The sequence below is a fragment of the Ostrea edulis genome, chromosome 4 (assembly GCF_947568905.1).
Source record: "Ostrea edulis chromosome 4, xbOstEdul1.1, whole genome shotgun sequence".
In the NCBI taxonomy this organism is placed as follows: domain Eukaryota; kingdom Metazoa; phylum Mollusca; class Bivalvia; order Ostreida; family Ostreidae; genus Ostrea; species Ostrea edulis.
In genome coordinates, this window is record NC_079167.1 from 25,858,947 (window position 1) to 25,874,362 (window position 15,416).

General features: G+C 35.3%; 1 protein-coding gene across 1 annotated transcript in view; it reads left to right on the forward strand.

Moving 5' to 3' along the window:
- The first annotated feature begins 2,000 nt into the window (after nt 1-2,000).
- LOC125671848 (sushi, nidogen and EGF-like domain-containing protein 1) overlaps nt 2,001-15,416 on the forward strand; it is a 65,616-nt gene continuing 52,200 nt past the window's right edge. Inside the window, exons 1-2 of the mRNA XM_056162375.1 lie at nt 2,001-2,092; nt 2,253-2,317. The gene's annotated coding sequence lies outside the window, so the exon portion shown is untranslated. The remainder of the gene's footprint in view (nt 2,093-2,252; nt 2,318-15,416) is intronic.

Sequence of the window (15,416 nt, forward strand, 5' to 3'; positions counted from 1 at the left end):
TAACCAATATTCAATCAATCAATCCTCCTGCGCTGGATTTTTATTTCCATACCAGGAGTTTTTAGCTCACCTGAGCTGAAAGTTCAAGTGAGCTTTTCTGGTCGTCTGTCTTTCTGTAAACCTTTTACATTTTCGACTTGTACTCCAGCACCACTGGGCCAATTTCCATCAAACTTGGCCAAAAATATCCTCGGGTAAAGGGCTTTCAAGTATGTTCAAATAAAGGGCCATGTCCCTTTCCAAGGGGAGATAATCATAAAAATGCAAAAATAGGGTGGGGTCATCTAAAAACATTCTTCTCAAGAACCACTGGGTCAGAAAAGCTGAAATTTACATGAAAACTTCCTGACATAGTGCTGATTCAAGTTTGTTCAAATCATGGTGCCCAGGGGTTGGATGGGTCCACAATAGGGGATCAAAGTTTTACATACAAATATATAGGGAAAATCTTCTTCTCAAAAACTACTGGCCCAGGAAAGTGGAAATTTGCAAGACAGCTTCCTGACATAGTGCAGATTCATGTTTGTAAAAATCATGGCCCCCGGGGGCAGGATGGGGCCAGAAGGGGGATCAAGGTTTTACATAGAAATATATAGGGAAAATCTTTAAAAATCTTCTTCTCAAAAACTACTGAGCCAAGAAAGTGGAAATTTACATGAAAGCTTCCTACTTGTAACATAGTGCAGATTGAAGTTTGTTCAAATCATGGCCCCCGGGGATAGGATGGGGCCACAGTTGGGGATCAAAGTTTTACAAACAAACATAGGGAAAATCATTAAAAATCTTTTTCTGAAAAATCACTGGGCCAGAAAAGTTTACATTCACATGAAAGCTTCCTGACATAGCCTATATTCCAATTTTGAAAAAATCATGGCCCGTGGGAATACTTTGGGGCCACAATAGGGATTAAAGTTTTACATGCGAATATATAGGAAAAATCTTTAAATATGAGCTAAGGTGACTCAGGTGACCGATGTGGCCCATGGGCTTCTTGTTGATTGATTGTATTTTGCTCAACGTCTCGCTCGAGAATTTTTCACTCATATGGAGACGTCACCAAGACCGGTGAAGGGCTTCAAATTTAGGCCTATGCTCGGCGCTTGCGGCCATTGAGCAGTGAGGGTTCTTTAGCGTGCCACACCTACTGTGACACGGGTCATCCGTTTTTAAGGTCATCGCCGAAGACCCGTGACATTCACATCTGATGCCGGGCGTTTGGCGACGGAACTCTCACTACCTGTTTTAACGACTTAGGTCTGTCGCGTCCGGGATTCGAACTCCGGCCTTCCGCATGCGGGGCGAACGCTGGCTTCTTGTTGATGAATGCTCTTAATTTTACACTTAGGTTTTTTGTGCGAGCTACCGCCCCATACGAGCATTTTTTAATGAATGATCTCAATTTTCTAGGCATATGTACTAGTACCAGTATTTTTGGTGAAATACTAATGACGAACCTTTGTACATATGTTTCCAATTTAGTGCATAATGTAGTATTATAGTCAACTCCCCTTTTTTGTAATTCATTTATTTTTTGCTTTCACAATAAATAAACATTTAATTAATTTCAAAAAGATTGGGATAGAGGGAGGGAGAGAGAGAGAGAGATGAGGGGAGTAAGGGGGAAAAAATTTCCTGGTCCACTGATCAGTTTCCATCATTTCATATAAAGCAATTGTTTTCTGTTAACAGTAAATAATTAAAGCAAATCTGCCAGTAGTCAACTCCTTTTTATTATGGAAGGTCCGGAGTGTCTCGGTTATCTCTATGATATCCCGAGCTCAAAATTTTACCTCCCGCAAACCTTATCTTAATAAGATAAAATAGGTAATTTATTAAGTATAAATGACAACGAATTAACCATATAAAACAGCTGCCTGGTATACGAAAATTACACAATATGCAATGAATAAAACATCAAACCAGGCAAACACTCCAGATAATAAAAAGGAGTTGACTAATGCTACTGTGATCAATCATACTGTCAATGAACTACCTGAAATTTTAAGACAAACATTCTAGTTTGTCTACTCTTAGTATCACGTCCGGAGTTGAATGAAATAGTTACTGCTGTGAAAATCCACCGCGCAATCAGGTTTGTGATATTTATTTCCCAAGTGTTAAACTTCCTCTATTTACTCTTGTGTAGTTTTTAGTACTGATTAAAACACAATTTTTATATATTGTGTGTGCATATGTTAGTTTACACAGACACAGTCAGTATAACACAAACCAAATATGGTGAACATTTATAGGACTGAACTCAATGAAATCGTGATTTTCATTTATTGGACGTGTTTTGTGTGCATCTCAGCATCTAGTAAGTACTTTTAAATTATCCTATTTATCATGCTTTACCTTTTTAGTGATTATAAAACTTCACAAAGATGGTGCCTTCGCTGTATAAGTGTGCGTGTATCCAATAGGCGCTGTGATATCTCTTAATATTTACATTTCCAATGGGGGTTTTTTTTGGTTCGTGTATTTTTTTTTTTTTTATATATATACAAATTGTAATGATAGCCATTTTCTTATAAATGCGAACAAGACACGTATGCATCTTGATAAATATAGCACATGTATTTTAACGGCTGAGAATTCCGATAGGAATGAAAATAGCATGTAAAATATAAGAAATAAATGTCATTTTTGATCATGTATAAGAGTGTTGTGAACTACGTTTCACGCCTGCATACTTCACGAAGCGCGTTAGCGTACATACATGTATGTAGTTTACACCCTCATGTTGAAAATGAAATTCTTTGTTAGCTTCCCCGCTTTTGAGAACAACGGCGCAGGATATAACGATGCAGGTGCTTATTCAATACTTATTTCATTGCTCAAAAAATTGCGGCCATTCACCTCTGTCGGTGCGGGTTCGAATCCCGCTCGCGCCGGTAAGTGAGAAAGTTTCCCAGTTTACTTACGGAAGGTCGGTGGTCTCTTCCCAGGTACATGTACATTGTATCTGGGTTTTCTCTTCCACCAATTGAAAAATTGTTGAGTGTGGCGGAAAACATCGATCAATCAATTAATGTACATTTATTACTTAAATCTATCCAGTTGAAAAATACATTGCATGCCAATTCAAATTTTGAAAGAGCTTGGAAAGGACATTTTGTGATGGAAGGATTGTTTAATCAAAAAGTTCCAAATATACACGATTCTACAGATTTGTGTTTTAACCAATATACCTTTGATATTTATATTCCTAGACGTGTATTTCATTTTATTTTTGTAATTTATGATACAAGTAGTAGAGACTTGGAACTAATTCAAATGTTGTTCATTCGTTAAATTTGGTTGATTTGTTTTTCTAAACTGAACAGCAATTCTTAACATCTATATTTACGCGAAATATTGTAGAAAAATTGAGTATTTTGGCCAATAATTCGAAAATTTGATCTATAACCCCCATATTTTTTAAAGTTCCATTTTAATTATAAAGCATGACTTTGTAACTTAAGTGCAATTTTAGAAACTGACAATACTCCCTAATAATTATATTCTTTTGATCTCTCAAATTCTAGTGGATGAATTTTTCCGTATATCAACGTAGTTCCACCCTCCTGTGACGTCATAATATTTCGCAGTCAATGATTTAATAAGATGTATGCATGACAGGAAAATAAATTTTGTTGGAGTCTTTTTCAATAGTTATTGTAAAAAAAAAGTCTTGTTAACCATAAAATATTTCAATAAATAATCAATTATGTTTCAAAATATTGAATCCAAGGACAATAACTCGATTTTCATTGATTTATTTATTTAGTCCATTATGCGATAGATTACCTTTATTTTTCACAAACATTTTGTATATTTTTTTAAAGAAACAGTTTCATGAAATTGTTATGAATACTATTATATTGTTTTAACTTGTTTTTGTGAAATTTTGATATTGCTGTTTAAGGAAAATCGCACTTTTCTGACGTTGATAACAGGTATATGTGTGCTATGTATTAATACCGCAAGATACTTATTCTATAATTTTTATTTGTTACTAAGATATATTATTTAAAGAATCAACAATCAAATATAAGATTGAACCTACAATTCTAGAGGGATGAAATTACGCAAAAACACCGTCATTTATTTCCCCTCTATTAGCAAAAAGGTCGTCATTTATTTCCTGTCTATTAGCACTTAACTTTTTTTTTTATATATAATTATTATATATATATACATGTAGGTTATAAGACATGAGTATTTATTTTTAAACCCCCGAGATCGAAGATCGGGGGACGTATTGTTTTTGTCCTGTCTGTCATTCTGTCTGAAACTTTAACCTTGCTAATAACTTTTGAACAGTAAATGCTAGAGCTTTGATATTTTACATGAGTATTCCTTGTGACAAGAACTTTCCTTGGGTAACAACACTGTTTACCCTGTGACCTTGACCCTGGAGTTTGACCTACTTTTTGAAAATTTTAACCTTGCTAATAACTTTTGAACAATAAGTGATAGAGCTTTGATATCTCGCATTAGTATTCATTAACCTAATTTAAAAAAAATTGACATTGGTCATAATTTCTAAATGGTAAATATTAGAGCTTTCATAATGCGCATGAGCATTTCTTGTGACAAGATCTTTTTACAGGTACCAAGATATTTGTCCTTGTGACCTTGGCCATCATCGGAATTAGCCATTATCGGGGGCATTTGTGTTTCATAAACACACCTTGTTTTGATTAATGTGATGATTGATTTGTGTTGCTTATATTGTGTTCACACCAACGGACAAATCGATTTGATGCAAATAAATCATAAGTATATTTTAAGTGCAAAAAAATCAAATTTAACACAATGTAGCTCATTAACAATGACTACGACCCCAGTTTTTCTTTAAAAATTCATAATTCCCCTTCAATGTAGAAATAAAAATAAAAAAATTTTTAAATTGACAACGCTACAAAACTTTGGCGCTAAGCTCTTTAATGATTTTTCTTTAACTATTTCTGCATTATACATATAATTTAAAGGACTATAATAACCAAACGACACGAACAATTCGATTTTCAATTTTCAGAACGACCTGTCCCTTCCTCAAGACAAACGTTTTACATCAGATAGGTAACGATGAAAGATTTTTAAAAAGCTTGTACTGAATCTACTGTGAATAAATTGCATAGAGTCAAAAAGACAAAAGAAAGAAAACAAAGTGGACAACCCATGAAAGAAAGTCAGATAACCAGGTATTCCTGTATTGATCATGTCTTGGGCAGAAAAATAAGAGACAAGAAGTGGGAAAACTGATTTTAAAAAAAGTGTCGGGTACACAACGTGGATGCAAGAATTTTATAAAGCAACGACACGAACAATTACCATGTCAAATTACAGGACGAACGAAAAATAATTCAAAGCTAGATTATTCACACAGCAAATTACATGTTTATTGTATATGGCATGCTAATCAATATCTTTCTAGGGAATGGATCCGACACTTTTAGGTATCGGGTGTTGTTGGCATCCAATGATATGTGTAGTACATGTATGTGAATTTTGTTTATGCAAGATATATCTCTTGATAAATACGCGGGTTGTGATTAAAATTTGAGGTTTAAATAACAAACAGTGTCGTAGCCTTTCAGATATACATGTATATATCCTGTTTCTTATCAGAAAGTTATATCTTACTGTTTTTATTTTAAATTTGATTAATCTGGTAGAGTTAGATTATTTGGTGAGAAAATTGGATTTCATGATGTCACGGCATGGTGGTCAGGCCTTAGTGGGGATGTTCAAAATATCGTCAGGAATGTTTCATGTAAATGTCAAATTTTCTGGCCCAGTGGTTCTTAAGAAGAATGTTTTTTTTTTTTTTTTTTTTAAAGATTTCCCCTATACACTCACATGTAAAACTTTGATCCCCTATTGTGGCCTACCCCACCCCCGGGGACCATGATTTGAACAAAATTGAATCTGCACTATATCAGAAAGCTTTCCTAAAAACTTAACTTTTCTGGTCCAGTGGTTCTTGTGATGATTTTGAAATGACCCCACCCTATTTTTGCATTTTCGTGATTATTTCCACTTTAAAGGGGGCATGGCCCTTCATTTAAACAAACTTGAATCCCCTTCACACATGGATGATGTGTACCAAGTTTGATTGAAATTGGCCCAGTGGTTCTGGAGAAGAGGAAAATTTGAAAAGTTTACAGACAGACGCACAACGGGTGATCGGAATAACTCACTTGAGCTTTCAGCTCAGGTGAGCTAAAAACGGTGTTCTACATGTACATACACGAAAACTATAATGCTAATATTTCGGCAACTGTTATATTGATGATTACACTGAATGCATGAACGGTGTCCAACTTAATTTTTTTTTCTGATTCTTGTAATGAAAAGGCAAACGGATATAGAAGAAAACGACACTGATAAGATGGATAAAAATATAGAATTATAGATGTTATCGAACTTCTATCAACCGGTACAATTTTTGTCGGAAAAGGTGGTGATATGTTAAAAGCCTTTAAACGACGTCGTGTTGCGGAAACCTGGACCCGGTAGTATTGGGAAATGTGCATAGACACTATTTTGGTGCACAAAATAAAACTATTTTAATACAGAAACTTATCAACAGGATACCAGTCAGTGCCCTCACTGTCGGTGATTGCCTACCGTTGCAATAATTGCGTGTCACTTCGCTTAATTGAGCGTGCAGTTTTTTTTTGGACGAGGCTTCTAATGCAAGGTGAAGATAACGAACAGTGATCAATCTCATAACTCCTACAAGCAATACAAAATAGATAGTTGGGCAAACACGGACCCCTGGACACACCAGAGGTGGGATCAGGTTCCTAGGAGGAGTAAGCATCCCCTGTTGACCGGTCACATCCTAATAGATTTCAATGAAAAGGGTTTTGATCTTGTTCTCGGTGACTAATCACAGTGAAAGAATAATATTGCGTGGTCATCCAAACTCACTTTGATTGGCCTAGTTCGATCAACCATAGTAGTTGTCTAGTTGATTACCGAAACTTAATTGCGCATTCCTAGCTTGCTTCCGGATCTTCGGTTACTAAAGTTGAACCATTTTGTAAGCATATATTGCTGTATGGTAAACCAGACGTCCGCAATAACACCTCTTCCGGTTTCGATCTTACTATACTTCAACTCTAGTTATGATAGTTGATGATCGAATTAGGCCATTGAATCCATAGTGTCACACTATTTTTAGAACGATAGTACAATATTTACGATCAGGGAGGGGGGGGGGGGGGGTAGGAGGGGGCGACGATAGGAAATCAAAGTTTTGTATGGGAAAATGTAGGGAAACATCTTTGAAAATCGTCTTTTAAAAAACAGCAAGGCCACGATTTAGTTATATTAATATGCAAGAATCTTACGGTATAGTGCAAATTCAAGTTTCTTCAATTCAGAGGCCCCAGAGTTAAGATGAAGCCATAATAGATCAAAGGTTCATGTGGAAATATACAGGAAATGAATAAATCTTTTCAAGATTAGTAGGACCACACTAAATCATATCAAAATGTGAATGTACTTTATAGCTCTGTGTAAGTTTTTATGGTGTCCGTATGACTAAACACTGTTGGGTGGGGGTGGAGGTAATGATGAGTGATATAGTTCTCATATTTCATATGTGTATTCCTTGTGACAAGACTTCTTTTGGTACAAAAGTTTTTGACCTTGGAGTTTGAGCTACTTTTCAGAAACGCTAACCTAGGCAATATCTCCTGAACTATTTAAAGTAGGGCTTTCATATTTTGTATAACTATTCCTTATGTCAATAAACTTCATTTCATGCCATGTTGGATCTTGTAACTTTGGAGTTTGAACCAAAATTCAAAACTTTAATATAAGGGTTTACATGTACCTGCTCATAACTTTTGAATAGAGAGCGATACATCTTTCATATATGCATTCCTTTTGACAAAACCTTTCTATTTGGTACCAAAACGTTGTGACCTTGATCTTGGATTTTGATTAGCTTAGGCAATATGCTCTTAATTGTTTAAGATAGGTATTTCATGTGTTGTATATAAATTTCTTATGGAGTGACCTTACATTTCATACCATGATTTGTTTACCTTGTGACTTTGTACATGTATTATGGCTATTTAATGACCGTATGGGGCTAGGATGGAACCATACTATTGGGTCAATTTTTTCATTGGATTAAAGATTGCAAAAAATCGTTTAAAAATCACAGAATGCTACTGAACAACAGCAGGGCCAAGGTGATTGAAGTGGGAGATATGGGCCTCTTGTTTGTATTTTACCTTCTCATCCAAGATGACAGTCACTTCCACTTCCCCTGGGAAGTCGTTGTGGCCGAGTGGACTTACGCACTGGTTTGACAGTCTTGCTAGGCGGTGGGTGCCGTAGGTCGCTGGTTCAACCCCGGGCTGGGGCGAAAATTTTCAGTACCTAGTTGTGATTATTTAGTGCTTTATATATATATCTGATTTCTACATTAGGTAGACCATCCTATAAAATCTGGCTTAAGGGGACAATATACATTTCTCTAATCCTTGCACATTTCAAGAAACAAATAGCATTTCTTTTAGTAAAAGAGTACCAAATTTGCCATTGTGCCATTGAATTCCACATAACGGTGGGCATAAAAAATATACAAAAAAATCGGGTCTCCCTGATAGTGTGTAATCCTTACGTATTCTTTAGGGAGACCAGTATATATAATTTGCAATATATGGCTTAAGTGGACCTTCATTTGTAATCTTTCTGCATAGTTTAGGGAGACCAATATATATTTTTGTGATTTAAGTTGACCATTGTTTCCTTGCAGTTTTTACCATTTCACAGTTAACACAGAGACAGAACGAATGGTTATGTGCTTAATTTTCACTTTATTCACAGTTGCATCCTATATAATGTAAACTAGATCTTGTTTTTAGTAAAAACAAATGTCTCCCCTGTTCCTCAAATTAATATTATACAGATTCAGAATATTTCTACTGCAACATTTACAAAAATGTTTGGATTATCATATATCCTGATGATAGGCACATCTCCAAGTGGTAATGAGGCAACATACAAAGATTCAAGGCTATGTGACGAGCCATGTAGGAGAAGTTTGACAATCTCCACCCTTCTTACAACAATTATATAATGTCCAAAAATAACTGGATCCTCATATACTGACAATATGCACATCTTCATATGGTAATGAATCATTGTAAAATTTAATTTCAAGGCTATGTAATAAGCCTTCTAAGAGAAGTATTGATAAGCAATTCTACGTCCTTGATCCCACTAAATCCAGTGAAACTTTTAATGGACTTCAGATCCTGATGAAATGCACATTTTCAAGTGGAAATGAAGCATTGTACAAAGTTTCAGGGTGATGCAACTAGCAATATAGGAGGAAAGGCATTCACAAGCTATATTATATCCTCCACCACTCTTAGATCCACTATAACGTTTTAAAAAAATTAATGGATCTTCATTCCCTTATAATATGCACATTTTCAATCAGCAATGAAACATTGTACAAAATTTCAAGGTTATGCGATTTATGAGGAGAAGCATTCATAAGCTACCAGCCCTTTTAGATCCAAGATAATTTGTACAAAAATAATTCCATCCTCATATACTGATGATATGGGCATTACAAAGGTAACGAAGCATTGTACAATATTTCAAGGCTATGCAATAATTGATGTATGAGAAGTGTTTATAAGCTATTTCATACCTTCTACTCCTCTTGGATCCACTATAAGTGTACAAAAATATATGGATCCTGATATACTGACACCATGCACATCTTCAAAAGGTAATGAAGCATCTTACAAGGTTTCCAAGGCTATGTGATAAGTGATGTATGAGGAGAAGAGTTCGCAAGAGATTTTTTACCTTCCACCCCTCTTACATCCACTATATCTTGGACAAAAATAATTGAATCATATCCTGATGGTAGGTACATCTTCAAATGGTAATGAAGCATTGTACAAAGTTTCAAGGCTATATGATAAGCCTACACAATCTATTTCATACCTTCCACCTCTTAGATCTACTATAACTTGCACAAAAATAATTGGATCCTCATCTCCTGACGATATGCACATCTTCAAATGGTAATGAAGCATTGTACAAGGTTTCAAATCTATCAGATAAGCAATATTGGAGGAGGAGTGTTCACAAGCTATTTTACACCTTCCACTCCGCTTTGATCCACTGTAACTTTAGGAAAATAATTGGATTCTCACGTCTAGATAATATGCATATCTTCAAATGGCAATGAAGCATTTTGCAAAGTTTCAAGTCTATCCTATAAATAAGCCATATAGAAGAAGTGTTTACAAGATTTTATGACAGACAGATGGACAGAAAGTACAAAAACAATGTCTTCCCCTTGAATATAGGAGTGGGTAGCCTTGTGATATATACAATGTATATTGGACTCTCATCAAGGCAGCTTCAGTTAGATTCTTGGTCTTAGTGCACACAAGTTTTCTCTTTCATGAATCTTTCAGACTTCATTTGCAGTCCTATTTCACTTTTAAAAATATTTCTGTTGAATATTTGACCTTACCTAGTATTTCTAATTCATGTACAATAATTCTGAAAACCAATCATAAAATGATGACTTCTGTTGAAAAACAAGACAAACCACAGGAGAAGTTGTTGAGCAAAACTAAATTTAAATCTAGATTTTTCCTTTAACAGAGCCTAGTTTCCTCAGGTTAATCTACATAAGTTGACAGAAAACAAATCATACAGCAACATTTTATCATTTAATGAAACAATCTCCCAGTATTTAAGACATTATTGCAATTTAAACAGTAACTATGATTTATCAGAGATGTACATAAAGCATTTTAAGAATTCATGACAACATGATTATATTATTTAAAGTGAAATTTAAATGAGTATCCCCACCTGTAGGTAGGTTACAGCATGTTCATGAAAGGTCCAAGAGGACCTGATGCTCTACTGACATATGCAGAAATAATTAAATTCTTAAAATATACTTAGGCATAGCCTTAACTTCGTTCCTTGGGACTTGTCCACATAAGAATTGGGACAAACTACATCAGGGGATCATTGAGGGCAAGTTTCATCAAAATCCAGCTGGTATCTTAGGAGGAAATGCAATAACATACTTTTTTGGATGTGACCTCTTACTGGGCCCGTAAGGATGGATTTTTTTAAAGGACCAACTACAACACTAGGGGATCATTCTTGGTCAGTTTCAACAAAATCCAATCAATAACATAGGAGAATGCCATCATTACGTTTTGGGTGTGGTCCCTGATTGGGCTTGTAGGGGTAGGACACCCATGATAATTCATTAGCACCAACAAAAGCACTAGACGATTATTCTGAGTAAGTTTCATCAAATTCCAACTAATATCCTGGGAGATGTGATTACCCTTATTTGGCCCCTACAGTCAGACACCTATGAAAATTCATAAGGATCAACTAGACCACCAGATGATCAATCTGGGAAAGTTTCTCCAAAATCCAACCAAAAACCTGAGATAAGATTCAATGACAGACTTATTAAGGGGTTGCCTCTTACTTTGTCAGACTGGGTCAAGAGCCCAATGAAAATTCATAAGGACAAACTACACCACTAGGGGATTATTCTGCGAAAGTTTTATCAAAATCCAGCCAAAGACATAGGAGGAGATGCAATAATAATCTTTTTTGGGGATGGCCATTAACTGGGTCAGTTCCTATGAAATTGATAAGAACAAATAATCTTTTAGGGGATCAATTTGCATAAGTTTCATCAAAATCGAACCAATTACCTAGGAGTAGGAGATGGGACAACAAACTTGAAGTGCCTAATGGGATCCCTAGAGGTATGACCCCGATAAAAATTCATTAGGACCAACTACACCATTAGAGGAGCATGCTGTATGTTTTATCAACATCCATCCATTGCCTTAGGAGAACTTTTGGGGTGGTCCTTAAATAGGCCCATGGGAACGGACCCCCATGAAAATTTATAAGGTCTAATTAGACCAATAAGGGAACATTCTGGGTATGTTTCATCAAAACACAACCAAAAATCTAGGAGAAGTTGTGATACCAAACTTTTTAGGGCTTGGCCCCTAAGTGGGAACTGGAGTTCTGACCCCCATGAAAATTTATAAAACCAACTAGACCACTTGGGGATTATTCTGAGTAAGTTTTATCAATATCCAACCAATAACGTAGGAAGAGATGCAATAACAATTTTTAGGGTTCACCCTTACTAAGCCCTCAGGGGTAGGACCACCATGAGAGCTTATTTGAACCAATCACACTAGTCAGGTATCATTCATAGTAAGTTTCCTCAAAATGCAACGTATAACATAGGAGAAGATGCAAATAACACACTTTTTGGGATGTGGCAGTTAACTGAGCCCCTGAGGGTCAGACCCCTATGAAAATTTAAGACCAACTAAACTACTAGGGAATCATTCTAGGTAGGTTTGATCAAAATCTATTCATTACCCCAGGAGATGATATTAAAAGTTTTAAGGGTGTGGTCCCGTATTTGACCCCTAGGGGTCAGAACCCAATAAAATTAGATTTGTACCATCTTGACCACTACCAGCTCATTTTATGAGTTTTATCAAAATCTGTTCCATGCAAAGAACCTTAAGTTTACAGATGGATAGACGACAGGGTATCACATAAGCTCAGTAGAACTATAAAACTGTAAAATATAAATATTCATTCAGGCCAGTGACCTTGACCTTTTGACCTCAAAGACATAGACTATGTCTCACTTCAAGCTTTAACCCTTATGCTCAAAGAATAAAAAGGAAAGTGACATTCAGAAATCTTGGAAACTAGGGGATCATTCTTGTTCAGTTTCATCAAATTCCAATCAATGACCTAGGAGGAAATGTGATGACTTTTTTTGTCATGGCTCCTTAGGGGTTGAACTCCATAAAATTCATTAGAACCAACTAAACCACTAGGAAATCATTCCGGTAAAGTCTCATGCAAATCTTCTCGTTAACTTAGAAGGAAATGTGATGACAAGAAATGACAACAGATAGACAGACAATAGGGTAATGTATCAGCTTCAACTGTAGATCTAAATTCTGTTTATTGCTTTTACTTTGTTCCTGACATTTTTGTCATGGATGTTGCTGTTTTCTCACAGTTTTTCTGTCATTAAATAGCTTTTTTCTGACTTTGGTGTATTGTTCATGTGCAGTTAAACCTCTGATGCTCTGTAAGTTAGTTGTTGCGAGAAATTGAAGAATGGACTCTTTGCCTACAAAAGAAACCAAAGATGTCCTACAAACATTTAATTCCAAATTATTTTTAATGAAAACAAGGAATCTGTGAGCCAATGCTCACTAGTGATACCCCCGCTCTAAACGTCCAAGTTCTCAGCAAACAGGAAGTAGATGTCCAATGGATCTGAAAATGCATCCCTAAATGCATCATACCTATATCAATCTTCATGCAAAATATCAGTAGCCTGTGATGTATAGTTGCTGAGAAATATGTTACGAAAAATGTATCTGACCACTGTATACGAAAAATTCTAAGTTCTCGGCAAGCAGGAAGTAGATGTCCGATGGATCTGAAATTGCATCCCACAATACATCGCATCCATATAAAGCTATGTACAAAATTCTAAGATGTTAAGTTGTATAATTTTTGAGATATGGCAAACAGAAAGGTGTTACAGATGGAATGACGGACAGACGGATGGAATGACACACAAGGGTAAAACAGTATACTCCCTATCCTTGTGGCGGTATAATTAGCCCTTAATCACAACCTTGGTAAACTAAGGGAGATCATAATAAAATTCATTACGATCTTATCTTACAACCTTCATGTAATCATTTCCATTCTATATATATTTACATTACATGTATTTATTACAAATGCTTACTTGGCAGTGGTCCCTCATTTGTGGAGCAGATGGCAGTCTGATATACAAAGTCCCTAAAATGATTTCTTACAATAATGCTATCTTCTCTTGACCATTTCACTACAACAAAGAGTATGATTTTATATTAACTGTAAATGCATTATAATTTGAACATCAAAACGAAATAATGTGTCTTCCAAAATATAAAAGTTATGTCTTTTTAAATGTTGCCATCTAGCTTGTCTAACATTACAAATCTGTTTTATGGCTGTTGTGTGGTTGTGTTGATTTTACTGGTGTAAACCAGCAAGAAGCAATAACAGTACAACACAGTGAGATGGATGGGGCAAAGCTGTATTTCCTTGAGAAGCTTTGCTGAAAATAGTTACTGTGGTTTCATTAATATTCCCGGTCATGGAATTCCATGGTTTTCAGTAGGTGCTTCGGTTCCAGCAAAGATGCTTAGATTCTAGGATATTTGAATTCATGGATGAATGTTTTATATTTAACATATATAGGTAATAATAACATTTCGTTGAACATTTGAATTCATGTATGAAGTCAACAACAAAATCCACGAAAATTGGTGATCGACAAAAAATGATGAAACTACAGAAGTCTTTCTGAGAAGACAATTTGTTTGTTTCCCTACTGCTCATCTCCTCAAGAATTCCTTGTACTGACCCATAATACAATTATCATTCACTTTAACAATGATTATTAAATTTTAACAATTCAAGGACAGTAACTTTGAAAAGACAAATACCATCAACTTTAAAACAATTTTGACCTTTATCTTTGCTCAATATACTTTTGCACTAAATGTAAATCCAACATATTATCACATTCTGATATTTCATCTGAAGTCAAAAAGTGGTGGAATTAAAATTTTCAAGGACAGTATTTCTAGCATAATATGTCATCAAAGTCCAACTTGTCCTCTGTATTCGCTTTGTTTTTATGAGATTATTGATTGTTTATCTCCACACTCAACAATTTTTCAGCTATATAATGGCATCCATGTTTTTATTGGTATTCTCACATAATCTCATCCATGTTAAATATATCCATGTTCTAATTTAAATGAAGGTGTGATGCCTTGTTTACACAATTAAAAATGTTAACTGCAGTTGTACTCAAGCCAAGACCTTGCCCTTTGAGAAGCAGTAACAAAAGTAATACAGTTCTGGATGAATGGACAGTTAAAAGATGACAGAACATGGAATGACACCTCAATGGCTTCGGTTTATAAGCAAAAGTTGATTAAATTGCATAATCCAATTGTTTAAGAACAGTAGAACAAATATAATATGAAACTTAATTCTTGCCTGAGCATTTTCTAGATATCCTAGGAACATTCTTTTGAACTGATTCCACCTGTTCATCATCACCGTTAGCTTCCTCTAAAATTGAATGGAATTCATCAGTAGTCTACTTATTCATTAGGAAATTAAGGTAGGTCCCTAGTCCTGGACCTACTTGTGATTTCTCAAAAATTTGAGTTTAGATACTTAGATTGTTCATTTCAGGGTATGATAAAAACAAAAAAATGGGGGGTTGTCAGTATAATGAGTAAATTATGGTATTTTTATTACGTGTACCC